This window comes from Mesocricetus auratus, unplaced genomic scaffold (genome assembly GCF_017639785.1).
Source record: "Mesocricetus auratus isolate SY011 unplaced genomic scaffold, BCM_Maur_2.0 Super-Scaffold_100014, whole genome shotgun sequence".
NCBI lineage: Eukaryota > Metazoa > Chordata > Mammalia > Rodentia > Cricetidae > Mesocricetus > Mesocricetus auratus.
The window spans coordinates 19,917,639-19,940,436 of NW_024429197.1; the positions used below are offsets into that span (position 1 = coordinate 19,917,639).

At 44.1% G+C, this 22,798-nt stretch overlaps 1 non-coding gene across 1 annotated transcript; it reads left to right on the forward strand.

Moving 5' to 3' along the window:
- The first annotated feature begins 2,207 nt into the window (after window positions 1–2,207).
- On the forward strand, window positions 2,208–2,314 carry LOC121144220. The gene has a single exon (XR_005881539.1). It is a non-coding gene; the product is annotated as a U6 spliceosomal RNA (small nuclear RNA).
- Window positions 2,315–22,798: the final 20,484 nt, after the last annotated feature.

Genomic DNA, 22,798 nt, shown 5'->3' on the forward strand with positions numbered 1-22,798 from the left:
TTTATGACCTGAGGCCCTGTTCAATCCTATCACAGTCACTGCAATGACTCTTTGGATGACCACTGAGGGTCCAAAGGGTACCTCACTTGCCTCCATGGCTAGTGCCACAAAATGCTGAGAAAATCCAGTTTATCACAGTCCCAGGGTGTAGTTACACCATAATGGCCCAGCAAGGCTCATGCTTCAACCCCAGAAACAATAATATTAAAGTAAAAATCCGTAAGCACTTTGTCTGCCTACCTGGGATGTCACCAGCCATCTGGGCTACAAACTGCAATCTGTCACTAACAAATAACAACAAAACAACAACAACCAGTGGTGTTTACAGTTTGTATTACAGGTGAGGGTGGGGCTGGGGCTCAATGGTCCAGACCTTGCCTGGCATGCAGAGACTCTGGGTTCAGTCCCCAGCACTACAAGAACCCATATCTGTAAAGTAGTACATCATGGTTCCACAGAACAAGCTCAAGCCATGATATATATTGCTGTGTCTGACTCAGAAGTGATTCAAACTCTTGTGTTTACTTTGAGAGTCAGTAAAAGTGAATGTCTTTGAAGGTTCCTGTAGAAATTAAATTTATGTTGCGACCGCAGGGGGAGATATCAATGGATGAATGGACTAGCTTTGCTTAGCAAGACAGAAAGGACAGAGGCTGGGGGGTGGGGCCTCATTATGAACTTTACAAACTGCTAAATCTAACCCAAACCAGTTTTTGCAAATTCTTTGTGCCTGAGGTAGAATGCCAGCAGCAGCTTGCAGAAACAGCTGGAGCAGGGAACCACCTCTCTGACAAATGTGTGCTGTCAGGCTGGACTCCAGACGGCTAACCTAGAGTGTAAGCAACCAAGCAGCCTTCCCATCAGCTCTTGCCCCTTGCCTCATGGGTATCCACGAGCTTCACACCTAGGTAGAGGCTGGCGTGCACAGGCTGGCCTGGGCACCACCTCACAGACCCAATTGATGAAAGCCACAAATCACTCAAAAACTATCCTGAAAACAGCAGGGATTCCCCCTATCCTGTGCTGTCTAACAGAAGAACATAAGCCCCACCATTTGGGGGATCCGTTTCAGCGAATAGCTCAACTGAAGGGCAGGGTTGTTTGAATTCCACACAGAAAAGAACCTTGCCATACTGGTGGTACACCACTTTAATCCCAGCACGCAGGAGGTAGAGACAAGCATATCTCTGTGAGTTCAAGGCCAGCCTGCTCTACATAGTGAGTTCCAGGACAGCCAGGGCTACATAGAAAGAAAGGACCTCTATGTTGGCATAATTAGAAATATAATTTGTGTGTCAGTGGAAAATATCAAGAGAATAAAAGGCACTCGGGCTGAACATGGTGGTTCACACCTGCAATCCCACCACTCAAGAAGCTGAGGCAGGGGTTGGAGAGATGGTTCAGAGGTTAAGAGCACTGACTGCTCTTCTAGAGGTCCTGAGTTCAATTCCCAGCACCCACATGGTGGCTCACGTCTGACATGGTCTGACATGCAGGCAGAACACTGCATACATAATAAATAAATAAATAATGATTTAAAAAAAAAGAAGCTAAGGCAGGCAAACTGCCCTGAGTTCTAGCCCAGCCTCGTCTACACAGCCAGTTCTGGGCCAGCTTGGACTACAATGAAACTGTTTCAACAAACAAAAGAGGCACTTCACAGAGTGAGGAAAACTTCATTATTTATTTTGGATAGATGAAAGTGTATATTTATTACATTTGTTTTTGTGTGTATGCGTGCGTGCCTGTGTGTGTGTGTGTGTGTGTGTGTTTGTGCACGGTGCACACATCATAGTAAGAGAAGAACTATCAGGAATATTCTTTCCTTCACCACACAGGAACTGGGGCTTGAACTTGGTCACCAGGCTTGTGTAGCAAGCCCCTTTGCCCATTGAGTCATCTTGTTGGCCTCTGTTTTGTTTTTATTTTGCTTTTTTAAAAAAACCTACTTTATTTTATGTTCAACAATACAGTTTAAACTATAACACTAACCCAGCACTTGGGAGGCAGAGGCAGGCAGATCTCTGTGAGTTTGAGGCCAGCCTGTTCTACAGAGTTAGTTCCAGGACAGCCTCCAAAACAATACAGAGAAACCCTGTCTCGAAAAACCAAAACAAAAAAAACTATAACACTAAAATAGAAGTATTAATATAGTTTTAAACAGAAGAAAAACAAGAAATCATTCAGAGTAAAGCCCCCCCCCCCTCGTGCTTGCTGCGGCAGCACAAATACTAAAATTGGAACGATACAGAGAAGATTGGCATGGTCCCTGCACAAGGATGACACAAAAATTCGTGAAGCATTCCATATTTTTGGAAAGATGTGGGGAAAGATGCTGGGGGTGGAGGTGGGGGTGGGGCTGGGAGGGAGAAGTGGAGGAGCTGGGATTGACATTTGAAGCATGCATGTTTCTAGTTTAAAGGAAAAAGAAAAGAAAAACTCCCCTCAACACATTTTTTTGTTTGTTTGTTTGTTTGTTTTTTGAGACAGGGTTTCTCTGTATTGTTTGGGAGGCTGCTCTGTAGACCAGGCTGGCCTCGAACTCACAGAGATCCGCCTGCCTCCTCCTGAGTGCTGGGATTAAAGGCGTGCACCACCAATACCTGGCTTTCAACACAATTTTTAAAAAAAAGATTTATTTATTTATTTATTATGTATACAGTGATGTATCCCTGTATGTCAGAAAAGGGCACCAGATCTCATTACAGATGGTTGTGAGCCACCATGTGGTTACTGGGAAAAGAAATCAGTGCTCTTAACCTCTGAGCCATCTCTCCAGTCCTCAATACAATTTTTAAAATTTTTTTTCTAAGTGGAGTAGGGTGACAAATTTATTACAGGACTAGTGTGTCTCATTGCACCAGTGGTCAATGGATTAGAACAAAAGCTTAACATTCATAGCCATTGCCTCAGAAGAATAGCATACACCGGATTTTTTTTTTTTTGGATACAAAAATGGCCCTGGATATTTCAATATCCAGGAAGGTGAATCCACAAACCCACCACACAAAAAGAAAACGCTGTGATGGAGTTGACACTAGACAAAAATGAGCTTACTATCCTCTTTCAGGACCTGTGTGTGCTGTTGCCTACACCCCGTCCTTCCTCCTCACCTGTGATTGCCCTTCCCTGTGTCATCCCTACGTCTTAGACCACAGCCGCACTGACTCCCGATTGCATGTACGTGTACGTCACAGGCTGGGATCTTCATAGCAGGCAGGGCACGTAGTGGGCTCTGTTTCCTTTCTGAGACTGGGTCACCTCCCTTACTATTGTACTTTCAGGTCCATCTGTTTCCCCACAAATTTCATTTTTCTTTATGGCTGAATAATATTCCATTTTATATATGTACCACTTTTCATTGTCTTCCATCTGTTGATGGACATTCTGTTGGTCTATTTCCTTGTTATGTTGGGGACTACTATTGCTGGGTCATATGCCAGTTTAGTGGGGTTTTTTGTTTGTTTTTTTTAAGAGCATCTAAACTGATTTCTATGTATTAATTTACACTGCTGCCGCCAGCAGTGAATAAGGGTTCCTCTTTCCACATCTCCTTTCCAATGTTGTCAGATTTCTTGATACAGCTGTTCTGACTGGAATGAGGTGGTCTCTCAAGTAGTTTTAGTTTGTATTTTTCTGATGACTAGGAATGCTGATCATTTTTCAGAATAGTTTTAGACCATTTGTATTTTTAGAAGGAAAGTTTATAGTTATGTCTTCATATTAAAAAAAAAAAAACTTCTGTGAGTTCGAGGCCTGGCTGGACCGATAGCCTCCAAAACAATACAGAGAAACCCTGTCTGGTAAAAAAAAAAAAACTTGGGGCTGGAGAGATGGCTCAAAAGTTAAGAGCACTGACTGTTCTTCCAGAGGTCCTGAGTTCAATTCCTGGAAACCACATGGTGGCTGACAACCATCTTGAATGAGGTCTGGTGCCTTCTGCTGGCATGCAGGCAGAAGATTGTATACATAATAAATAAATTAAAAAAAGAAAAAACTTTTGAAATCTCAGCCAAGCATGAGACTCAGCACTTGAGAGGCAGGAGCAGATGGATCTCTGTGAGTTCAAGACCAGCTTGGCCTACTTACTGAGTTCTAGGACAGTCAGGGCTACACAGAGAAACTGTCTTGAAATGAATTAAAAACAAAACAAAAAGCCTTAAGTGGTCTCAAATAAACACTAATGGTGTATCTCAGTGCCTTGAGAAACAAGAAGGAGTCCACCCTAAACCCAGACAGCAGGGAATCATAAAGATTACAGAAAAATTAAGTAAACTGATACTAAGAGAACAATACACAAAAATAAAGACTTGGTTCTTTGAAAAGGTTAATAAGATTGGCTCACAAACAGAAGGCAGGGAAAGACCCAAACTGAAGACACTAGAGATGAAGGGGTGTTGCTACCACAGACTCTAATGGAATCCAAAAGCAGTGAAGACTTTGAAAACTCACACCCCAAAAAGCTGGAGAACCTAGAAGAAACTGATGGATTTCTTAACACATGTGCACTACCAAATTTAAAGTCAGGAGATATAAAATGGTCACACTTGGGGTGGGGTGACATGACCATGTCTCAGGTTCTTACATCAGCAATCCACTGCAGTGCCTGCTCTCCTGTCAGTCTAATGTAACCGGAAGTGTTGGCAACTGTCCGTGTTCTTCCCTGTTTGTCAAGAATGTAGAAGAAAACCATGCTTGTGGTGTTTTGCTTTGCCTGTTTTGTCTGGTGCTGTTTTTAAGACAGGGGCTCACTAGCTTCAAACTCGTAATCCTCCTGATGCATCCTCTCCAGGGCTGGGATTACAGATATGTGTAACCAGGTCCATAAAACCAGACTTGTATCCATCACAACCTTGCAGGAATGCAGCCTGACCCGCCAATTAGGATTTACACCATCTCCCAGGCAGTGATAATTAAGGAAAGGGTGGGTTTCTCAGCCCTGTCTCTGGACTGGAGTCTGGTAAGAAAAGTAGTTACCGCTGTATGGAACCGGGGCTCAGTGTATGCTTCCCGCAGGACTGCCTATCTTTTTAATTCTTTGCTGATTGCGGATTTTTAAAAACTTTTTTAAAATGATTTATTTATGTGCGTTGATGTTTTGCTGTATATATATGTCTGTGTGAGGGTAAGAGCCCCTGGAACTGGAGTTACAGACAGGTGTGAACTGCCATGTGGGTGCTGGGAATTGAACCCAGGTCTTCTGGAAGAGCAGCCAGTGCTCTTAACCAATGAGCCATCTGTCCAGCCCCTGATTGCGGATTTTTGAGACAGGTTCTTACTCTGCAACCCAGGCTGGCTTCATACTCATGGCACTTCTTCTTCAGCCTCCCGGGTGCTACGATTACAGACACATACCATTACCTTCAGCAGAGCACTGATCTTTATCCAGGAACCTAGCAAGGGAAACATGATCCAATGGGCAGCATAATTATCAACTATTCCAGAGGACTGTAAGTGACCCAAATGAGAACCCTCATTCCTAATGGGAAGACATTCCATGGCCCACTTCTCCCCCATCTTCAAGTCCTGTGGGGGCTATAGCGGGCCTATCTGCAGGCTATACAGGCAGGGGGTGCACCCTTGCTGAACTCAGAGGCAAAGGCCCATAATCCTTTCAGCATGCAGGAAACACACCAGTTTCCCCCCAAGGGTGTGCCATGGTCCAGAATCACACACTGGATGCCCGGATCTACTCATTCACCCCTATGACTCGCTTGACAAGGCTTGTCATTCTCAGCAAGGACATGCAGAACCACCCAAGGCTCAGGTAGACTTTCCCATCAGAGATAAGAGTCTGTGAGAAGGTCTAAGTAACAAAGGCAGCTATGCAATCAGGGCAAAATGGTTGAAAACCCAAAATCTCCAGAACAATGAGTGAAAAGACTCTTGCGTTAGAGACTTGACCCTCAGCTGGTGATGCTACTGAGCGGTGATTGGATCAGGAGGATACTAGACTCCTCAAAGGACTCACCATTGGTCAGTTCATAGCTGAATGCACTTCGGGCCAGACTGGAGAAAGTATTAATAGGTCAGTGGAGATGTGTCAGTGGCCGTGTCAAAGGAACAGCAGGTGGCAGCTGACTCCAGGGTGTCAGCCCACCATGAATCAGATTTCTGGGTGAACCTCTGGTAGTCAAGGCCTGAGACTCCAGACTGCATGTTTGCTGCTGCCATCTTTCTCTCGTATCTGGCATGGTGTGAATGGGTGTTGGGAGATCCCTACTGCCTGTAATATAGTGTGCTTATCTCATGGAGATATCCTGTTCTACTGTGCATTTTTACCTGTGGATTACTAGAAAGACAATTTCTTCTTATTCTGTGATGTCTTATTGACAGTAATGTTTTTCTGTTGTTGTTGTTGGTGATGGTTTGGTTTTTTGTTTTTTTTTTTTTGCTTTGTTTTGTTTTGTTTTGGTTTGGTTTTTTTGGTTTTTCGAGACAGGGTTCTGTGTGGCTTTGGAGGCTGTCCTGGAACTAGCTCTTATAAACCAGGCTGGTCTTGAACTCACAGAGATCTTCCTGCCTCTACCTCCCAAGTGCTGGGATTAAAGGTGTGAACCAGTTAGTTTAAATAGGGTTTTGATGATTAAAAAATAAATAAATAAATAAAACAAGGAAGTATCATACAGCTAGAACACATGAGTTTCTATTGAGTGGCTGTATAGACTGTGGCTTAGGTTAATGATTAAGAAAAATAATTGCAGTGGGGTAGTGGTGGTACACACCTTTAGTCCCAGCACTCGGGAGGCAAAAGCAGGTAGATCTCTGTGGAGGCTAGTTTAGTCCACAGAGTGAGTTCCAGGACAGGCTCTAAAGCTACAGAGAATCCCATCTTGAAAAAAACCAAAAGAAAAGAAAAACAATCGAGTCCCAGTAACTCGTTTAAGTTATTTTAACCTTAATGTTGGGAGATGTGTTCACAGGTTTCAGAGTGCACCATTGCTGAAACAAAACTTCAAAAATAACTTAAAGTTAGACTAAGGTATTTTTGTCAAATAGCTTTGAGGTAAAAAATCTGAAAAGGCAAGGCACGTAGTTGAATGAGAAACTCATTAAGGCCAGGGAATAAGAACAAAGCAGACCAATTATTAGCTGACATACCTTTCTTGCTAGGCTTGGTTGATGACCAAAGGTGATGATTAATTCCTTATTCCCATTTCTGCCCTCAATCTCCTGATATAAAAAAATTGAGGAGGGGAGGAGAGATGGCTCGGAGGTTAAGAGCACAACTACTCTTCCAGAGGACGTAAGATCAACTCCCAGCAATCATAAGGTGGCTCACAACTATCTGTAATGGGATCTGGTGCCCTCTCATGACCTGCAAGCATACGTGCAGACAGAAAACTGCATACAAAATAAATAAATCTTTAAAAAAAATGATGAGTGCAGCTTGATCAGCCATGTTGTCTTGCTGTCCATCTCTTAAAAAAAAAAAAAGATGAGTGGATATGCATCCTAAAGATTTAAAGTAAAGCTGACTGACTGATTCTTTTTCATATATAAAAGTTTAGGTTTGTGATTCTTTTAAGATTCCTTATAAAGGCTGGGAGGTGGTGGCACATGCCTTTAATCCCAGCACTCCGGAGGCAGAGGCAGGCAGATTTCTGTGAATTTGAGAGCAGCCTTGTCTACAAGAGCGAGTTCCAGGACAGCCTCCAAAGCCACAGAGAAACCCTGTCTCGAAAAACAAAACAAAACAAAAGATAAATAATAAAATAATTGTGAAATATGCAGCTTTCCAACTAAAGGGTTGGCTGTATAAAAAGAATACTCTCTGCTTACTCATGTTCTGTTACTTTGTAACAAGTTACTTAGATGTAAATGTATGTGGGTCACTGGGGTGACTTTGCTTTTAATCATGTGATGAAAAACATGTTTTTACCTGTATTCATTATAATCATTCACCTGAAAAATAGAATGTGCCAGATGTTGGTGGCACACGACTTTAATCCCAGCACTCGGGAGGCAGAGGCAGGAGGATCTCTGTGAGTTCGAGGCTGGGCTGGATCGACAGCCTCCAAAATAATACAGAGAAACCCTGTCTCGTAAAACAAAAAAACAAAACAAAACAACAAAAAAAATAGAAAATAAAGATGGAAGCCATCAAGGGAGAGTGAGTGTCTTTTTCCCTAACCCTTCAGATGGAAAAGTCTAGAATGAGCCAACTCTGTGAATTTCCCTTTGAGCCTTGTGCTGCTGGAGGCTGGCTCCCCCAGGCAGGAACAGCGATGTTCTCTGGAAGGCGTTTGTGTACCTGACCCTTCCTGTCTCACTCTCCCTGCTTGACTTCCCCTTGCCTCAGGCCCAGTGATGAGACCAAGTGAACATGGCCTGGAGCCTCTGAAAGCAGGAGACAAAGTGGCTCTTTCCTCTAAGCAGTTTCTGTCAGTTATTTTTATCACAGCAATAAATTAATTAATTCCTGACTAATTAATAGTACCTACCATACCAATGCGAACTTCCTGATTCCACTTTAGAGGTTGTGCAGAATACTGACTTTGTTCTATGCTCTGAAATACTGAGTATTAGTGGATTTAATGTCTACAACTTACTCTTAATTGGCTCAGAAAGTTCTATATAATGTATAGACTCATGTTTTCCCATAATATACAAATGAGTAAATAAAAACCAGATGGAATAATAAGACAAATGGCTGACCTGAGACAAGGATGTATAATCTTTGCACTATTTCATAGCTTTTTGCAATGAATGGATGAAAAATTCAAACTAAAGAAGGCTGTTATAACTATTTTTAATATTTATTTTATGTATGAATGCTTTGTCTGCACGTATGTATGTGCTCCAAGTACCTGGTGCCCTCAGAAGTCAGGAGAGGGGGTTAGATCCTCTGGAATTGAAGTTTACAGTTGGTTGTGAGTCACTATGCCATGTATGGCTGCTTGGAATTGAACTTAGGTCCTCTGCAAGAGTAGCCATTGCTCTTAACCACTGAGCTGCCCCTCCAGACCATGTTATAACTATCTTAATATCAGAATGTTTTTTTTCTTTGAGACAGAATTTTATACTCCTACTGTCCTGGAATTCACTTTGTAGACCAGGCTAGCCTTGAACTCACAGAGATCCACCTGCCTCTGCCTCCCAACTGCTGGGATTAAAGGCATGCACCACCATTGCTCAATCAGAAAATTTTATTTGAGACAAAAAAATCATTATTGGGTATAAAGAGAAATATTTTATGTCAAAGTTCAGCCTCCCTGAAAGATAAAATAATTCCAAATATATATTTGCCAATAACATAGACTCAAAAAAGTTACAGATGCCATTCAGTGTTGACACACTCCTTTAATCGCAGCACTTGAGAGGCAGAGGCTGATGTATCTTTGTGAGTTCAAGGCCAGCCTGGTCTACAGAGTGAGTTTCAGGACAGCCAGGGCCACACAGAAACCCTATCCTGGAAAACCAAAAACCAAGACCAAAAACAACTTAAAGAGAAGCTGAATGGAATTGGCTGCTGTGGTGATACACCCTGAGACCCCAGCATTTGAGAAGTGGAGGCAGGAGGATTGAGAGGTCAAACCTTGACCAGCCTGGGTGTGTGATACCTGCCTCGAAACAAACAAGCAAGCAAACAAATAAGTAAAACAAATGGAACTTTTAATACCACATTTATTAGTTCAGTAGAATCTAAAAAGTCTCCAAATGATGTACAGGGTGTTTTTAAGAAACAGTTATCTACTTGTTAAGAATACACATCACTAGCGATAATTATTTTAATGGAGAAAGCATTAGAAGAGCTTAATGTTGCCAGGCAGTGGTGGTGCACACCTTTAATCCCAGCACTCGGGAGGCAGAGGTAGGCGGATCTCTGTGAGTTCGAGGCCAGGCTGGACCGACAGCCTCCAAAACAATACAGAGAAACCCTGTCTCGTAAAAACCAAAAAAAAAGAAGAGCTTAATGTTAAGTTATGACTCAGACAACAGTTTCACTTAGCTAGTGACAACTGCACTGTCCAAATAATGTGGCAACTTACAAAAACAACATGGGACTTAGAAATCATCGGGAGAACTGGTCGAAGGCATCAACACCTACAACTGTATTACTTGCCAGGCAGCCACAAGTGTAGTTTTGATAAATTCAGCAGTGAGAGGGGATACAGCCGTGTGCTAAATGAAAATGAAAATGCCTCAGTCGGTAACAGGCTTCCAGACCCACCATGGTCTCCCAAAGACTGTGGTGTAACTGGAGAGGTGAGAGAAAATGAAGCCACAGAGAAAGAAGAATAGCCCCACAAAAATGTAGAGGAGGACAGAGCAGGCTTCACAGACCCCAGGAAACCCAGGCTGAGAGCAGGAGAGTGTTCCATCAAGCCAGGAAGGGTTCCATCAGTAGGGAGGCATGCCCACAGCATAGCCTCGGTTCACAGCAAACCCACGACAGAAAAGCAACCAAGAAAACTCCATGGCGGCGTTTATGATCAGGGACACCTGCTCTGGAAGAGCGTCAGGCAGGTGCTCAGAAGGATCTACAGGAGCTAACAGTGCCCTGTGTACTCACGCCCCAGAAGAGGCATGAGTGGGACAGAGGTAGAGATGGCACACAATGCCCATGGCATTTGTATCTTAGTTTGGTTTGGTTTGTGAGGTCCTGGGGAGTCAAACTCAGGGTGCTGGATGCAGTAGATGACCACTCTGCTCTTGAGCCACACCCCCAGCTCTGTTTTATCTTAACAAAAGATTTAAAGGGAGGACAGAAAATAGAAAAGACGGAAACAGCCTTGATGGACCTTAGTGAAGACCTTAGTTCTGGTCACTCTGAAAACTGAGCCAGGATGATCACAAGTTCAAGGCTAGCCTGAGTAATTCAGAAAGACTATGCCTCAAAAAAAGAGGCTGGGACCTGAGTGTGGTAACATACAGCTGTAATCCCAGCATTCCAGAGGCTTAGACAGGAAGGTATCTTAGACTTCCAGGACACCAGCCTGGGCTACATAGTGAGTTTCAGAATAATCTGGACATTAGAACAAGACCATTTCTAAAATAAAAGTCTGTTTCCATCTTTTCTACTTTCCTCCCTTTATTTTATTTTTATTTTATGTACATTGGCATGTGTTTGTGTAGGGTCGCCAGGAACAGTTGTGTCTCATTGTCATGAAAAACTCTAATAAACCATTTTAAATGCCATATTCTGTAGGTCTTTGAAAGGTTTGGAAGAATACTATCCATTCAAAACATATCTCTGTATATTTAGAAACCTAACTAACATAACTATAAGTTTTGACTATTATAGGTGACTATCTGTAATCTGTATTTAATCATACATATTTTCAAAAGAGCTATGTAAACACAATACCTAAACAAAAGTAGAAATATACATATAACAAATTGGCCTTAAATTTGTGTCAACGAACAAAAATCCATAATAATGCAAAGTATTCCCTTTTTTTCTTTGGAAAGAGACTGACTGTGATCCTTAACCAATTTTTATTGATTTTTTTTTTTTTTTGGTTTTTCGAGACAGGGCTTCTCTGTGTTGTTTTAGAGGCTGTCCTGGAACTAGCTCTGTAGATCAGGCTGGCCTCAAACTCACAGAGATCCGCATGCCTCTGTCTCCTGAGTGCTGGGATTAAAGGTGTGTGCTACCAATGCCTGGCTTCATTAACCATTTATAACTAACCCTGCCTGTTTAAATGAAAATAATCATTTATATTTGGGAATGTGAGCATAGTTCTCTCCAAACTGTTTCCTGCTGATTGTGGGCACTGTCAATTCCATACAGATCTTGAGAAAACCCAGAACCATGGGTAAATCCTGGCTGTAGTTGTCTGTAAGGCTGCATGGTCTCAGCTGTTTTGGATGTTGGATCAGCTGGGCCACTGCTTCAGTAGGGTCTTGTTTGATCAAACCATATTAGTCTGGAAGGAATTCACAGCATTTCATATTCTGTGGAAACAAAAGCAGAACCTCTTTTCCAAAGTAACATGTCCTTAGACTTAAATTTTGAAGCTAAAGTATTTTCAAAATATATAGGTTGGCTTAATCCAGCAGCATTTATTTATTTATTTATTTTTGGTTTTTTGAAACAGGGTTTCTCTGTGGCTTTGGAGGCTGTCCCGGGACTCGCTGGGTAGACCAGGCTGGTCTGGAAATCCAGCAGCATTTATAATCAAAGGTCTTTTAGCAGCTGTTACTCCTTCCTCAGCAGTCAAACAATTCAAAGCAACACAATGCCACACAGTATCCAGACTCTGTGTATTTTCCATCTTTGCGTGGCTTTTCTTTTTACCCTATTTTTTTTTGTTTTGTTTTGTTTTCTGACACAGGGTTTCTTGTGTATTTTTGGCTGTCCTGGAACTCTCTCTGTAGACCAGGCTGGCCTTGAAAGCATAGAGATACAGCTGCCTCTGCCTGCAGAGTGCTAGGATTAAAGGCATGGGCCACCACAGCCAGCTACTCTGTTTCTTTTGCTAAGGAATTTTTCTATCCTTTTTCTTTTCCCTCCCAAGCCTACATATATTTTTAAACACACCATGTCCAGTTTAGAGGCTTTGTTCCTCTGAATCTGTTTTTTACTGTATATCTCTATCTTTTTCTGACCACATGAGTCTAGTCTTTACTCTGCTAAGCAGCATGGCTAGGATTATGCAGTGGCTGGTTCTTGGCTTCCTGAGAGTCTAGATAGTGGAGGTACTGGTGGGAGCCATGTTTATTGCCACATCTCTGCAGAGTTTCTCGGTCCACATCACCACCAAGAAGCAAGGCTGGCTGCTCATAAACTCCATGTAAGTGTTTGGTAGCAGGCCCTCTTAAAGGAGCCTGGCTTTTTTCTTTTTTTTTTTTTTTTTGCCACTAACACTGAGTCAGGAAGCCTCTCTTAAAGGAGCAGAGTTTCTGCTTGCCTCTAGCAAACAGAGCCTGTAACAGGAATTAATAAAAGACCCAGAGACTGATATTGGGGTTCAAACTTCAGGTTAATATCAGAAAAAAAAAGCAGCTAGCCACTAGCTTCTTATCTCTACTTCAGGCTGAATGGGCTGATCCTGTCTCCATGAGCTCTCACCAAGCCTCAGACTGTGAACTCTCCTCAGTGTGGCTGGAAAATGCATGCCTCATACTGACTACTGAAGACCCTGCATCTATCTTTTATACCCTTCTAGTGCTGGGATTAAAGGCATGTGATCAGTTACTCTTAGAGTGGTTCAATCTCGTGTATCACTGGGTAGCCTTGAACTCAGAGATCAGTCTACCTCTTAATCCTGAGTCCTAGGATTAAAGGTGTGTACCACAACCTCCTAGCTTCTGACTGCTGGGATTAAAGGTGTATGCCTGGCTTCTATGGCTTGTGGCTGACTTTGCCTTCTGAGTCCTCAGGCAAACTTGAATGAATCATAAATAACATATCACTACACCTTTAAAATATGGGAGCAACAACAATTGAGCAATTCTATCACCAGCTTCTATCTGTATAGTCTTTTATACATAAGCCACACATAAAAGCATTAAAGACAATTTATATAGGATTTTAAGAGGTAACTTTAGGTAATACTCATAGAGCATTTTTTGTTGTTGTTGTTGTTTTTCCGACAGGTTTTCTCTGTATTGGTTTAGAGGTTGTCCTGAAACTCGCTCTGTAGACCAGGTTGGCCTCAAACTTACAGAGATCCGCATACCTCTGCCTCCTGAGTGCTGAGATTAAAGGCATGAGCTGCCGCTGCCGCCGCCGCCACCACCACCACCACCCAGCCTCATAAAGCATTTTTATAAAATCTTAAAAGAGGATCCTTTTTTATAGGTGCCAAGCAACACATTAACACAATTGCCAATTATTAACAGTGTGGATTAAACAATTGGGCTGTATTTCATTTAGTGGAAAAATAATTTTTGTAAGATCTTAATTAGTAAGAGGTTATTCTTTATGAGCTTTTACCTTAATAGCCATATCATCTATTAACCTAACAACCCAATCTGTATCAGGTGTTACATTTTTATAGAATTTAAAGAAAGCAATTTAAAGAATGGAACCAAATTTTCAGTAATGATAAGCAGACAAGAGCATATCCAATAATATACTTTAAAATCATGAAGTTTGCTCTTTTAGTTCATTTACTAGGAAAATCAGACCTGTATCTAGACATTAATTAGACAATCAACAAAGAACACGCTGTATACAATAAATGATTAGTATCTCTAAAAATTCAAACAACAATTGACTTAACACTTTATGACCTGACCACAAATGTCCTTTACCAGAAGCTGGGATTGTTTAAACTCCCTCTTCCTCCTGTGAAGGGACCATTGATATTGAGTTATTTCCACTACTGGGGAAAAACAAAAACAAAATTTTAACCAAAGTTAAGCAAACAGACAACGAAATTCTAAGCTCTGGGCTTGCTGCACTCGCTCAGGCTGGAGCAGTGAGAGGCCTGCTAACTGTAATTCAGACAGCACCGCCCTATGCTCACTGACAGTTCTGTGGGAGAGCTGACAGGCAGCGTGCAGCCAGAGACAGAGCTCTGAGTTTTAGCTATCGCCAATTTCTTATAGAGGAAAGAACCTTTCCTCTTCTTCTGTTCAGACTGGGAAGAGAATTTTTTCTTTCCTTTCTCTTTCTTTTATGGGGCCTTTTACTCTTCAGGCCTTGATTCAATATTTTCCCCCTTTTTACTGGGTAAATCCTTTTTCCTTTTTTATTCTTTGTCTCAGGAGCCATTCTACTTCTGTCTTTAAAAAGTATGCAGTTAGAGCCAGGCATTGGTGGCCCATACCTTTAATCCCAGCACTTGGGAGGCAGAGACAGGAGGATCTCTGTGAGTTCGAGGCCAGCCTGGTCTACAAGAGTTCCAGGTCAGCCTCCAAAGCCACAGAGAAACCCTGCCTGGAAAAACTAAAAAAAAAAAAAAAAGTGCAGTTAACCTTTCAGCCTTTTAAATTTCTTTTTTATTTATAGTTTTTATTTCATTTGCCTTGGTATTTTGCCTGCATGTATGTCTGTGTGAGGGTGTCAGATGTCAGAGTTACAGACACTGAGGTCCTCTGGAAGAACAGCCAGTGCTCTTAACCACTGAGCCATTTCTCCAGCCCCAGCCGTTTTCATTTCTAAATGTGTTTAATCCGGTGAAGAAGGAGAGTCCTCAGGTCCTGGCTTTCCTCACTTCACTGCCCTCTGAGGCAGCACTCCTATGCCTGGGAAGAAACCTTCTTGGGTGCTCACTGACTGTTTCTAGCCAGTGTCTTCCCTTTTCTTTCCTGTTCGACTTCACACACAGCTTTTAGTGACTCCCCGACAACGGCTCCAGAGCATTTGCTACTAAATTACATAAAGACCAAATGTGTACCGGTGCTGGCCCTCCTCTCTGATGAATTGTCCTCAAAGTCTCCTAACTTGCGTCCATGCCTTCAGTTTCTACTGAACACGAGGGGTTGCCTGAAAGCTGTGGAAATGCCGTTTAATTAATACCAAAGCTCTGGGAGCTGCTTTTCCTTCAGTTTCACTCCGTTCCTTTCAACGGGCATCTTAATGACTGCATATCCTGTTGCTCCTGAGATGAGAAGTTTCCCAGCCAGCCCTGTAGTCCCTTACCTGAGGGCACTTTTCCTCCAGTTCTCTAAGTGGCCAGCTTCTTCAGCCCATCCTTTGTCCTTCTTCAAGACACACAGAGGACACCAAATGTCTCAGATATCGAGGCGCAGGTGTGGGTTCACTTGGGTCCATGGAGAGAAAACTCAGACATTTTAAGAACGAATCTGGCCTTTTTGCAACTGCAGGGGACCCCAGTCTTGATGGACTGATCATTCCCTACACCCAGGGCATTTTTATTTTTACCAATGCTTACATTTAGCCAGTTGATTGCCATATACTCAGAACAACTTGAATGAGGCTTCCCAAAATACAATGCCAAGTACAAAGTCTGGAATCACAGGTACCACACTTTTCTGGGTCTCCTGAACCAAGTTTTTGCATAGGCCTTTGTATCCTTAGGAAAGTCCCAAACAAAGTTCACATAGGGGGACAAAAGTTTATCTCCAGATAGGCCAGTTGTCACCCAGCAGGGGGTTAGGGCTAGTTGTTATCACTCCTGGCGCCAGGCCAGCAGGACACCACTACAAAAGGAGATGGCTAGCCAGGTCCATCTAGAGTTTTGGTAGGTACACACTTTGGGGAGTGGGAAGACCCCGGATATCAGGGTGTTTGACAGGAAGTGATGAAATGATGGAAGGTGACATTTAGGTTGGCTAATGGGAAATGAAGTGATCCTCATTTGTTTCAGTCCACTGCTGCAGAATATACCTCATCACCACGGAGAACTCCCTTCAGGATATACCCCACGTGAGGCCACAGAGTCCACACACTCGAAAATAGGAAAAGTACAGCAAATATCTTCTTTGGCTACAGTAATGAAACTAGAAATTAACAATGATATTCTCCCTCAGTAGCCAGGTGAATAAACAAACAAACAAACAACAATGAAAGCAAATGAAATATATAAGAAAGACTTTAAGCAGGGCATGGTGACACAGGCCTTTAATCCCAGCATTCAGGAGGCAGAGGCCTGTGGATCTCTGTGAGTTCTAGGATAGCCTGGTCTGCACAGCAAGTTTCAGAATAGCCAGGGGAGAGAGAGAGAGAGAGAGAGAGAGAGAGAGAGAGAGAGAGAGAGAGAGAGAGAGAGAGAGAGAGAGAGAGACTGTCTTTTAGTGAATGAAGACTCTGTCTAAGGGCCTGCTGGATACAGCCAATACTGTGGTAACAGGGAAGGTCACAGAAATAGGTGTCTACAACAATGGCAATCCCATAGAGATGATAATGCCACAACTGAAGGAATGTTAACAGAAAGAGAGAGAAAACAAACACACCACCACCACTACCAACAACAGCAAAAGTCACCAAAAACTGAGTAAGGAAAGAGCAGAGCAGAAACAAATGAATAGAGACTAAAAAGTAAACACCAAGACACTGTTTTGAAGAGAAAAACAAGTGGCTGAAGAGATAGAGGGTTAGCAGTCACTGGCACTCTCTGCAGGGACTAGAGAGACGGCACCTCTTTCAGAGGACCCAGGTTCAGCTCCAGCACCCACGTGGAAGCTCACAACATCTGTTATTCCACTTCCAGGGGATCCAACACCCGCCTAGTGCCTCACTGCACACACATGGCGCACACACATGCAAGCAGGCAAGCTACTCATACACACAAAGGAAAGTAGATAATATTGAGAAAAAATCAGCAAATTGACAAACTCTGCTGAGCTGGCTGAGGAAAAAGTGATGACCTAAACAAACAAGACATGAGATAAAAGGGCAGATTATAATTCATACCACAGAAATGCAAAAAGCAAGCCAGGTGTGGCGGTCAAGCCAGGTGTGGCGGTCAAGCCTGTTGGAACCCCAGCATTATGCTGACCCCGCCCCCTGACAATGGGCAGGACACACATACTGGCATTCAGGCAGATACTTGGGCAGCTCAAAGGGCCCTGTGTTGTGTGGCTATGTCATGGCTACCTCACGCTTTAGGGGCTGCGTAAGGACTCAGTACGTATGTGCAAGCTTCCCCCCCTCTTTTTTTTTTTTTTTTTGGTTTTTTCGAGACAGGGTTTCTCTGTATTGTTTTGGAGGCTGTCGGTCCAGCCTGGCCTCGAACTCACAGAGATCCACCTGCCTCTGCCTCCCGAGTGCTGGGATTAAAGGCGTGCGCCACCACCGCCCGGCCAAGCTTCCCCTTTTAAACGAGCACATCCACCTGTTCGTTCCTTCGCCTTTCCTTTCTTTCTTTCTTTTTTTTTTTTTTTGTTTTTTGTTTTTTGTTTTTTGTTTTTATGAGACAGGGTTTCTCTGTATTGTTTTGGAGGCTATCCGTCCAGCCCGGTCTCGAACTCACAGAGATCCGCCTGCCTCTGCCCCCCCGAGTGCTGGGATTAAACACCACCGCCCGGCTCCCCTTCCCTTTCTTGCCTGCTCCAGGTTGACCAACACCAAACCCCCGTTTGTTCCCTCCCCCAATAAACTCCTAGTGGGTTTGTGAGTCCCGTGGTTTCATGGCTCGAGTAACGAAACGAAAGAACAACAAAGCCAGGTGTGGTGGCACACACCTTTGCTCTCAGCAGAGAGATTAAGTGGTAGAAACAGGTGGGTCTCTGTGAGTTGGAATCTAACCTGGTCTACACAGAGAGCTCCAAGACTAGATAGAGAGATCTTGTCTCAAATAACAAGAACAGCCGGGCGGTGGTGGCACATGCCTTTAATCCCAGCACTCCGGGAGGCAGAGGCAGATGGATCTCTGTGAGTTCAAGTCCAGCCTGGTCTACAAGAGCTAGTTCCAGGACAGCTTCCAAAGTCACAGAGAAACCCTGTCTTGAAAAACCAAAATAACAAAACAAAACAAAAATTCCAAAAACAGAAATGGAAATTGAAGGATCCTTATTGTGATTGTTATTAGATTATTTTGAAAAACTGTGTGGCAACAAAGTGGAAAACTAAAAAATGAGCAGATTTATGGGCACATAAAGTTGAACCACAAGGAAACAGAAAAGCTGCAAAGATGAGTGACGAGGAATGAGAACAAAAAGTCTTTCTACAAAGAAAACCCTCAGTCTGGGTAGAGTCTCTGCTGAATTTTATCAAATCTTTACAGAGCTGATGCCAATTCTTCTCAAATGACTCCAAATTGTTGAAAAAGAGGAAACCCTTCAAACTCATTCTTTCTTCTTCTTCTTCAGGCAAGGACTCATTATATAGTCCAGGTTGGCCTTGAACTCACAGAGATCCACCTGCCTCTGCCTCCCAAGTACTGGCCTGACTTGATATCAAAACCTCAGAAGGTGTCCAGCAAGACAACTTGGCTGGTAACAGCACTTCCTGGAGCCACATGGAGAGCACACACTCCAGCAGATTGTCCTCTGGCTTCTACATGTGTGACACACTTACATGAAAACAGATGTTTTAAAAAAAACCAAAGGGGGGCTGGAGAGATGGTTAAGTGGTTAAGAGCACTGGCTATCCTTCCAAAGGATCAGGGTTCAATTCCTACCACCCACATGGCAGACTCCGTTAAAGGGGATTCAACATTTGCACATGGAAAAAAATAAATCATATTAAAAAATGGGGCGGGAGAGATGGCTCAGAGGTTAAGAGCACTGACTGCTCTTCCAGAGGTCCTGAGTTCAATTCCTGGCAACCATATGGTGGCTCACAACTATCTGTAATGAGATCTGGTGTCCTCTGCTGGCACGCAGGCAGAAGATTGGATATGATACATAATATTAATAAATAAAATATTAAAAAAAAAGCAAAGAAACAGCCAAGCTGTGGTGGTGCACTCCTTTAATCGCACTCAGGAGACAGAGGCAGGCCTGTAAGGCAAATGTACATAACACACACACACACACACACACACACACACACACACACACACGAAACTTGAACCTAGGGTATCTTAAAATCTCTCTCTCTCTCTCTCTCTCTCTCTCTCTCTCTCTCTCTCTGTGTGTGTGTGTGTGTGTGTGTTATGTACATTTGCCTTACAGGCCTGATGACCTGAGTTCAGTCCCCAGAGCCCACATAAATGCGGACGACTCCACAAAGCTGTCCTCCGGCCTCCACAAGTATGCCATGTCACATATACGCTCTCACACAATCCATAAAAATTTAGTAAATAAAAAAACTCCCAAAATACACCACGTCAACAGAATGAAAAGCAAAAACTGTCTAATAACACAGCATGATGATCACTTGTCAGGCAGAGACTGGAGGATCTCCATGGGTTCGAGGCCAACATGCCTAGTCTACATAGCAAGCCAATGTGGGGGTCCCTGTAAGGCAACTCAGTTCACCATGACATAACCAGGCTAGCTGAAACTTCTAGAGTCTGGAGTAGTTTTCTTTTTTCTTTTGAAGATTTATTTATTTTTACATGCATTTGGCGTTTTCCTCACATGTATGTGAGGGTGTCAGATCCCCCAGAGCTGGAATTACACAGTTGTGAGCTGCTATTCGGATGCTGGGAGCTGAACCCAGGTCCTCTGGAAGAGCAGCCAGTGCTCTTAACCACTGAGCCATCTCTGCAGCCCCCTGGAGTAGTTTATTTTTTACTTCTTTAAGCACAGTCAAACTTTAGAGTTTCCTCATGACCATTGTCACAACAAAGCTTACGGCATGGCTACATTGAAACTCCTTTGCAAAGCACATCTCTTGCAAAATGCCTGTGAGCTCTTCCACAAGGATGGGTTCTATTGACTGAGAGACAATGCTCAGGATAAGGGGGATTCCAGTGAGGACTGACTCTACAGAATAGCAAAGAATCACTAGGTTGTTAAACAACACCCACTCCAACCTTCCTGGCGAATGGTGTCTATTTCTTCTGTTGAAGAGAAAAGTCTGCGTGTTTAACAATGCTATCTGTAAGACTTTGTGTCCTCTACGAACCAAGGCTACATAGAGAATCCCTGTCTTAGAAAGCCTAAACAAAAATAAATAAAGTTTAAAATCAGCCAAGATGTGTTGTGGCGTGTGCTTGTAATCCCAGAGCTGGGGGTAATAGAATAAATTGGGAGACACTGGGAAGAGAGCAAACAAACAAGGGTAAGAATGGCCCCCGAACAACACTGCCCTTGACCTCTGACTCCCATAACCGCCCCACAAACACCCATCCTTACAAACACCACACACACACACACACACACAGAATTCTTTTTTTTTTTTGTTTTTTGTTTTTTTGTTTCTCTGTGTCTTTGGAGGTTGTCCTGGAACTAGCCCTTGTAGACCAGGCTGGTCTCAAACTCACAGAGATCCCTCTGCCTCTGCCTCCCGAGTGCTGGGATTAAAGGCGAGCGCCACCACTAGCCGGCTACACACACAGAATTCAAGGTTCAGAAAGGCGGATGCTGTGGTGGTCAGGGCCTGAGGACAGATGGGAGGGGCTTGGGCTGAGGCAGTGTGAGAGAGGAGGTATCAGGAAATCGGTTGTAGGACTGGGTATAGGTACGGGAGGATTGATATAGGGGGTGAATTGGAAGATGGAGAGAAGGCGGGGAAACTCAGAGGAAAGAAATAGCAAGAGCTGACCTTGGTGGAAAGGTTGTGAGGCTGAGTGGCTTCCTGGGTCTGGGGTCGAGGAAAAGCAGAGGTGATGACAATAGGGGATCATGCTCAGTTTCCAAGTCATGCATGATTCAGCGTACTTTATACGTGCTCTAACACCTAGTTCTCAGCGCATTCTGATGACGCTGGTACTACTAGAACTATCTTCTAACAGAGGGAAGGCAGCCTTGACAGAGACCACAGTGAGTCCCTCACAGCCCAGAAGAGCCAACCCCAGTGTTCTGTTGTCATCTCCCCTGGGTGCTAGTCTACGAGTGGCCACCAGGGGGCAGAAAGAGGCCAGGAATTCAGATAGGCCACGGCGTTCTTGAATTTCCCTAAGCCTTTCTTTGTGCAAGAGGGTTTGATGATCAAATGGTTTGACCTTCTGTTTCTCATTTTGCTACAGAATAAACTCAGGCCCAGGGAAGAACAGTGGCTAACCCAGGTTGCAGGGCCAATCACAGGGCATTCTCACCCTGACAGTAGCTTTGTCCTCTGCCTGGATTCAGTGCATATGGATTCCGAGCCCAGTCTGTCACTCCACAGACATAGAGGCTCCACACAGCCCACACTGGCCAGCACGCCAAAAGGGTAGAGCAGCCATTTCCTGAGTGCGGCTCATTATGACCAAGTACCTGAGAGCCTGGGACAGAGCCTATTCTAAGAAATGATGACAAGGACTGAAACACCAGGCACCGACCTCACAGGAAGTGGCTGCTACATGGTTGCTGGTGTCATTAGGATCATGCTATCCAGCAGTCCCTCCAGGAAGGTGTCTGTCACATCGTTCACAGAGAGGTGTGATGAGGAAGCCAGAAATCCCCCCCCCGCAACCCTGGGCCTCCCCTCATAGCTCATTGGCTCCTCTGGAGCTGCGGATTTGTGTAGGCTGGGCTCTGAGCGGTTACCTGGTGTTACACCTGGACCCCCTGAGGTAAATGACAGGTGACTAGAACAAGCAGAAACTGAAGCAGGCCAGGCCAAGGGCTTCCAGAATCCCCAGAATGGGCCCTGAACAGCAAGCCCAGGGTACAGAAGGCCATTTCTGGAGATGTGGCTTGTGCCACCCCTGCTATCCAGAGTCGTACGGTACCAGTCAGGGAATCCCCCAGAGCTCATCCTGCTTGGTGATAGCCTTGGGCAAGCCCCTCGGTAAGGGGTTACTGTGGGACTATTGGGGTCTGCTGGGAAGAAGGCTCGTGCCAGCGGTAATAGAGGTGGCTTACCACTCCTGAATCTCCCTTTGCTGTCTGAAGTCAGTGAGGGCTAGTACTAGTAAGAGCAGGGGTCACTTCTGGCACTCCTTTTGTCCGACTTTGGGAGCATCCTAGTCAGGGGACAGGAGCCAAAACTGCTACCTTAGGATGATCTGTACAGGCCCTGGTCCTGTATCAAAGAGTGCAAGCTCAATCTGCAACAAGGTTCAAAAGATGAGGAGTGAGTGGGTGTTGAAGTTCAGCCCTGCCCCTTGCTTGCCCTCCTGGGTATAGCTGAGGGCCCTGGGGTGGGCTGTACCTCCTAGAGGGAACAGTTGCTCCTCCTGAGTCCCTGCAGCTCTGGCCTGGACAGCCCCTCCGCACTGGGCTGGATTGAGACTTGATGCTGGCCTGCACTGGGACCAGCCCTGTCTGAATGAAAGAGCCCCATTGAGATGGCCTCTTGTCTAGACACAGGCCCTGAGCCCTTGCGCAGGGGGAGGCAGGATCTGGTTCAACCCACGAGGCCTGGTGTTCCCTTTGTGAACCTCTGGGTGCTGGGTCACAGCTA